This window comes from Choloepus didactylus, chromosome 10 (assembly GCF_015220235.1).
Source record: "Choloepus didactylus isolate mChoDid1 chromosome 10, mChoDid1.pri, whole genome shotgun sequence".
NCBI classification, from domain to species: Eukaryota; Metazoa; Chordata; class Mammalia; order Pilosa; family Megalonychidae; genus Choloepus; species Choloepus didactylus.
In genome coordinates this window covers 70,212,154-70,219,748 of record NC_051316.1, presented here as the reverse complement: position 1 = coordinate 70,219,748, position 7,595 = coordinate 70,212,154, and the positions used below count along the sequence as shown (strand labels likewise).

At 41.0% G+C, this 7,595-nt stretch overlaps 1 long non-coding RNA gene across 1 annotated transcript; it reads right to left on the bottom strand.

Moving 5' to 3' along the window:
* Positions 1-5,048: 5,048 nt before the first annotated feature.
* LOC119505022 lies at positions 5,049-7,586 on the bottom strand. Its single transcript, XR_005210670.1, has 3 exons — positions 7,478-7,586; positions 7,015-7,230; positions 5,049-5,188 (listed from the first exon to the last, which is right to left on the bottom strand). It is a non-coding gene; the product is annotated as an uncharacterized LOC119505022 (long non-coding RNA).
* Positions 7,587-7,595: the final 9 nt, after the last annotated feature.

Sequence of the window (7,595 nt, the reverse complement as noted above, 5' to 3'; positions counted from 1 at the left end):
CTTTGTGGGAAACAGGTTCTTCATTTGTTCCAACAACCACATATTTAATTCTCTTTATTTGTCTGTGCTCCAAAGGAAACAAATTCTATATAAGTAAAGATGAGTAAACTACAAGAAAATCTGGTGTCCATTAATACAACACTATTCAAACCCAGGCATCTGTGTCCCTGAAGGTACATGAACTCTATCCAGGGTTATGCAAGCCCAGGTTTTAAGGAGAACATTTTTCAGATCTTCAAACTTGATAAATACACTTGCATAAAACTGATCTGCCTGAGAAGAGATGGAAGCTTGGGCTTTCTCCTTTCCCACTTCCATTCTCACATTTAGATCTTATATCACTTTGCAAAACAAAGTCCCCTCTTCCCCATCCCCCGCTTTACAGCATGCATTGCCCCAGGGTCTAAAACCACTAACACCAAACAGGGACAATTCCATGAGGCTTGGCTCTTGGGAAGAGAGTTCTTTGATGCCAAAGCAAAAAAAGCTTCAGTAAGGGCCTTATGCTTCATTAGTTATCTCTTCTCTCTCCTGTGTCAATAATTCCTTCCTTTTTACCGGCCTGGTTTTGATCAATATTTAATGTGTTTAATTTTCATGTTCTTCATCATAAATAAGACAACTCCTTAACCCTGCAACCACCTGTTAAGTACTATCTTGCTTCTTTCATTCCATTCATATCTAAACTTTTTGAAACAGTCTCTCCAATATCTGTCCCTACTTCTTTAAATGCAGCCCCTTTCTCCATTCACTTTAATGTGGGTTCTTTAGCCTCCCTGTTCTCCTGAAACCACTCAAGTCAAGGTTTACAATAACTTACATCCTACTGAGGGCAGAGTTCACTGTCAGTTTATCTTGGCTGACATCTTGAAAGCATCTGACATTTTTTACCACATCCTCCACCCTGAAGTCTGATCCTCATTTGGCTTCTAGGTCATCACCATTTCCTGGCTGTCTGCTCTTCCTCTCTTTCCTTTGCTGACTACTTCCTCTCATCTCAGGGATTTTTAGTGTTCCCCAGAATTCTGGCCTCCACACTCTATCCTCTGCATAAGCAGTCTCGTCCTCCCAAATACCTCCAAATGCTATCTCTATGCTCATGACGTCCATAACTGTAGCCAGAAACATACTTCCAAACTTCAGAGCCATACTTTTACCTGCTACCCTAGACTATCTCCACATGGCTGTCCCCCTGGAAATTTACACTCAACACGTCCAAAATTGGCATAATTTTCACCCTTCCTTGCAATTAAATCCTGCTTTCCTTCTGTGTTCCCCATACATGTGCAAGGACCCCCTTGTTCTGCTACCCAAGATAGAGATATGGACATCATCCTCGAGTCTTCCGTCTTTCTCAAAACCCACATCCAATAAGTCACTAAATGCTGTCCTTTTTTGGCACGTGTGGTATCTGCTATCATATTCATGGCTGCCAATCATCTGTAGAACAGTCTTTCCACATTAGTGGATATTCCCACATTTTGACTTCCATTTCTCCAATGTAGTTGTCTTCAAATTCTGTCATACACTTCTCTTCAGTTGGGGCTTAATTCCTCTCGCCTTAACTATGTGCAGTATTTAGTGACTCCTCTCTAACAAACATACAACATGTTGCTGAAGGGATAGTATGTGTGGTGGGGGGCAGTCCTGGCATGGTCTGCCACCTCTCCCTGGGACCCACAAATCCATCCTGTGCTCAGGACCAGGTGTGTCAGCCTGCCGGGATAGAACACAAAGCCCTAGTAGATGAGGGGACTGCTGGTACATTCCTTCCCCTATTGTCCCAAGCAAATGCAAACTTTCACTGGAGACAGTCTGACTCTGGTGGGCATGTTTTACAAAACCCAGCTCACACCCTGGTAGTAAATCTTTCCCTAGCAGGGAAGGAGCAGGGTTCCTCCACTCCAGTAGCACACAAACATAAGAGAGGGGTGCTATGTATAACATCTTCCTGTGTCAGCCATGGACTGGAGACCCACTGACTTAGGGGAACCAATGCCCACTAGTGAAACTGACCTTGCTCTGTCTCTTCTCTGTGAGTAAAATGTCCACCCATCAGAGCCTGTGTGAGTTGTGCTTTTGCTGGTGACCTCAACACCTGTATTGGTGTGGGCTGATGTCTCTTTAGGTGTTTCTCCTTCTTACTAACAGTGGAAAGTTCTAAGACAAGGACATAAAAGAATTTACGGCCTCTTCCATTTCGAACACTCTTTGAGCATCACTGCCTCTGACAGAAGCCAGCTGTATGTTGTGAGGACTCATCATACAGCTGGATGGAGGGACCCATGTGACTAAGGCAAGGGGCCAGTCCTCATGCCAATGGCCATGTGGACGAGCCATCTTAGAAGCAGGTCCTCCAGCCCAAGTCAAGCCTTCAGATGACTGCAGTCCCAGCCAACCTCCTGAGCTGAACCAATGAGAGATTCTGAGCCAGAAGTGCACCCTGAAGCTGCTCTCTAATTATTGACCCACAGAAACTGTTAAGTAATAAACAGTCATTGTTTTAAACCAATAAACTTGGTGGTAGCTAATTATGCAGCAATGGGAAACTAATACACTGGCATAGTGGGCAACATGCAAATTTCCAGACTTCCTTGCAGATAGGACCTGGAACAAGATTCTGCTAATCTGAAGCAGCTGTGTGAGATTTTGATCCTAAAGTGAGCCATGAGAAGATGAGGCTTTGGCAGAGGGGTGGGGTTAGGAGCGGTGGGGTGGAATGGGGTGGGGGTGGGTCCTAAATTTGCTGGCTGAGGTGGCGATCTCCCATGGGGGCATGTTCCGGTTTCTGACAAAGAAATAATATCACAGTATGGCACTTCCTTCCAGTTTTTATTAGGGCCAGGTCAGAAAAAATATTTTGTTTTTCATCAGGACAGTTCTCTGGTTTGATTTGTGGTATTTTTCTTGGAGGCTTAGCCTAGAACTTGTTTCTAAGGCATCCTAAAAATTCCATGAGCACCATAACTCTTCAATACCTAGACTTAGTTATTCAGTCTTGCTTTCAACTAAACTGTTCACTGATACAACCTCTTAAATATCTTTCAAACCTATCATCTCTCTCCCTGGGTTCAATGCCCATGTCCAAATAGGTCTACTTCTTTCCTTTCTATGCAACGTCATTACCTAAACCTCAACCCTGTTTTCAAAGGGCAGGAAGAAGAGATTTTTTAATAACCAAATCTGCTCATATCAATGCACTGCTTGAAATATTCCATAATCATTTCTGTAAATTACAATCCCAAAATTGCTTGCAGACCCTTTTATATTGCAACACCTGCTTTCTACTCCAACTTTACTCTCTTCCCCTTTCCCTCCATCTCTATACACTTATATCTCCTTTCAGTTCTTTGTTCATGCATGCTCTCTCCACCACACTTGCACATTTGCAGCTGTTTGTTTCTGAAACACTATGACCATCATGCATTTACTCGGCTAACTCCTACAGATCCTTGAGATGCCAGCTTAGCAGTTGCTTCTTCTGGAAGCTTTCACTGACCCATACAAGTCCTACATGCTCCCAGTATCCTGCACTTTCCCTATGTTAGTCATTAGCGGTATTTTAATTGAATGCTCCCCACTAGACCAGAAGCTCTGTGGCAGCAAGGAATTGCCTACTTTTTTCATTGTACCTGGTACCCATCACTGAGCCAGCAAATAGAAGGTATTCATTCACTCCTTATTTATTGAAGATTCAAGGCCCATGATTAATATATTTCACTTTAGTTTCTAGTTTATGGAGCTGCTGAAATTGAATCAATAGCCATCAGACATGACTTCTCCAATAAGCATAAGTAAAACTGAATTAGCACCAGCTAATATAATCTATCATAGTTCATCTCCTTCATAGCTCTACAAAGGGTTCCTAACTAATCACCTATTCTTTAAGAGCTGTCTTCTCCACCAGAGTGCACCATTAAAGAAAGTAATATCTTTGTTTTTTCTACTAGATATTCACAAGGGCATGCAAATTGCCTGGAGCAGAGACTCTTCAAAATATTTTATGAATTAATGAAATTAAGAAAACCATTTTTGTTCCTTTTGGATTTTAAGGCAGATTAAAGGTCAAGGACACTTTGTATCTCTTTAAGAATATAAGACTCAAACTTTAAAAATCTAGATTTAACTCTCACCACTCCTCCAAATCAAAAAACAAAAACAAAAACAAAAAACAAAAACAAAACAAAACAAAAAAACAGAAGGCAAAGCTGACTATACTATAATATGAATAATAAATTTGTAACTACAATAACCATGTAAATTCTAATTATTACAAATTAAAAATGCCATTTCTCTGGATTCAGAAACAGTTTCTTATCACTGAAAAACAATCTGCCAAAAATGACTGAATACATTTTATAACTGAAAGCATGCAAAAAAAAATTCTTTGAATTGAGTGCATATTTACAAGCATAAGGCAAACTATTAGCAGATAAGATCCAACCATCTGAGTCCTTCACAACTTCCTGAGTTTTTGGATGGGCTTGTGAATACAAAGAAAACACTTTTGATTTTCATTTCTTAATTTCTAGCCTGACAATGTCCGAAGCCAGCAGCTGGTATACTTCCGTTTTGAATAGAGACTGGTTCCTTGGAAATACCTCTTCACTGCCAGTCTGGAGTTAGAGTTCAGGGCAGTCTCTTCCACCTCCATGTCCAGCTGCAAATCAAGTCCAATGAGGAATTCAGCCCTTTGTGTTGAAGAGGCTGAAGATTTGCTGGATCATTTCATGGAAAACAGAAGGGTCTGAGCCTTTTGGAACTCACTGCCAGCCAACTGCACCTGGAAGAACCTGAAAACATTCTTGTCCTCCAGACAGGAAAGAAGAGAGAGCCTCCTGATTTGGCCTCGAGGAGTGAAGGTCTGTTTTTGGAGGCCATGGCCCTGAGCCAGGTCACAGCTAAGGGGGCAGACAGGGTTGGAGAACATCAGCATCAGTGTCCTCAGTGTCCTCAATGAAGAGGTTGACTGGGCCACTGGTAAGGCTGGTGATGATGCAGGCTGTCTGGCTGTGTGACTCTTTAACCAGCTTCTTTGAGAAACTTGCATGTCAGATTCTTGAATAGTGAGGCCAGGATTTTCATTTTCTGTACTTATTCCAATTCTGCTTCCACTTTTTTCACTTTCTTTATTATTTATGGACCTCAGATAATGTTGTGACTTTCAGCACTTCTTTTATAACTACAACTGAAATTAAACACACTCAGATCAGAAATTGACAGAAGCCTTAATCAGTAGGATGTATTCATCTAAATGAGACTCAATGTTGTAATAAAAAATCTGAGCATCTCTCCCTTTTTTATTTCTATGAATAGTTCTAAAAGGTTGGATCCTAGACTCCAGTTTTATACTTCTTAAATTGCACTGAAATACTACTTGCCTCACCTCCCTGCATTTCCTTTGTAGAACAGCCATGCACAAGCTTTGATTTCTTCCACATTTCATTACAGGAGCCACAGCTGTCTTTTTCTGACATAGTCTACAGATAATAGTGGCGTAAACCTGGAACATCAAGGGTTAATGCATCCAGGTCTCTTCATTCTGTCACCCCCAAACAGCATGGATGTGACAGACACTGTGCTTGGCAGTATGAATTCAGGGATGAGTAAAACAGGGATGATGACTGCTCTCCAGGCAGCAGCCAAGACAAGACATTAAACAAAAGATTGTTTAACCACTAGAATGCTCAGTTCAGCTTAAACGGAGTGCTTAGTGCTGATGAAGAAGGGGCTGGAGCCAGTGGAAAGCTCTACTTTCTGACACAATATGTGGCCCCTGTGAAGTTAAATGAGTTCAGATTTTCGTTTCCTCTTCTAAAAACTTGAGACAACTGTACATAGGAAATTGTGAGGATTAAATAAAATAAAGTTTGCAAGTTACTGGCTGAGAACTTGAACATAGTAAATGATAGCTGCCTTTAGTATTAATATAACAAAAATAGTTATCTGTGTAGTCCATGTTCAAACAAGAAAAGCCAAAAGAAGCTTTGATTGCAGCTCCCCTGACACTCCCAGGGTCCGGCACGTTGGCACCCTCTAAATGGAAATTCTTGGAGAGGGGACTGTCTGCTGGAGCCCAGGTTCATACTGTTACAGCAGTGCCTGGCACAGAAAAGACAGAAATCTCAGCCTGCGTGAGGCTCTTTCTGGGGAATGAGCATTGATGTCTGACACAAAATGGCTTCTCTGTGAATAGTTTCTGGCCACCTCTGGTGATATTTTTTAAGGCAGAGCTTAAAAAACAAAAGTTGTACACACCAAGGAACCAGAAAACACGTGTGTGCTCACACACACACACACATACAACCAAAACCAAACCAAAAAAAAAAAAACAAAAAACAAAACAAAACAAAAATGGTTTGGGGTGGGGGGAGGCAAGGGGGGTGATAGGAAATGAGATGTTTCCTGATTTTCAGCTAGGATTTCCTTCCATTGAAAATCACACTATAATTCAAAAGATAATCTAAGACTGACATTTGGGTGAAGTGAGGGGGTACTCTCCTCAAGCACAAAATTTAAGGAGGCACCAAATCTAAGTAATCCAAATAACATTTTAATGTAATATTAAAAAATCAAAATTAATGCCAAAACATGAAAACTTTAAATAAGACAAGATCTGACCCTATACTTCCAAGTCCCTGACAGTCTTCCACTGGGGTTGGGGGTGACTGCCATGCAAATTAAATTTTGGCAAATTCTATTCTGCCTATAAAATCCTTACCAAAGAGAATGTAAAGATCTGACCTGCTAAATGTCCTGCACTCCTTGTACACTACCCATCTAATTTTTTTAAAACAGAACCAAAGTGGAGTGCTTGTGAAAGGAGTTCAGTAATGTGAAGTTAAATAAAAAATATTTTAAGCTCTTCACTCCTTACTAGAAATGGAAAAAAAGAGAGCAAAGAAGTAGTTTTAAAAATATGATTGATGAGTGTTTCTATTAAAGCCAGGTAAGTAAAAATACATCAACTTCTGGTTTTGGTATAAATAAAATATTTAAACTTAACAGACCTACCTTTTAATTTCTTCAACTACTGTTGTAGGAAAACTTATCCGTTAAAAATATAATAAGGGCAGGTAAACAGAGGCTCACAATGTCCCTTTTGCCTCGGGCTCCAGTAAGTCCGGGGCATTTGTTGCCTGGAGGTTTCCCTTGTGTCGTATATTGGCATCCTAATTTCCCCTTTCTCTGAATTTGTGTTGGGTTTTCTCCCCAGAAACAATCCTGAATCTGTAAAAAATACCACAGCATGCTTGGGTTTCGAGCCGTCAAAGTTCTCAGTTAAGTCGATACTTTTGTCAAATAAATCTTGGTAAAGTACCGTCTGACAAAGCAAAGCACAAAAACATGAGGAAAGTTCAGAAAATGAAAGGTTCCGTGCTCGCTAGGGAAGAAAAAATGTCTCAGGCCAAGTCGTGGCAAATCTCCCTCCTCAGCAATCAGGGCTGGGCTGCGAAAAGGAAGATTTTTTACTCACTATTTAAGTTGCACCAAGTTGGTCCGAGAAGCGCCGGCAGCCTCCCTTTCAGGCAGACGCATCTGCAGAAAAAACGAAAACGAAGCCAAACCCAGCCAGTCAATGTTTCTGAAAACGA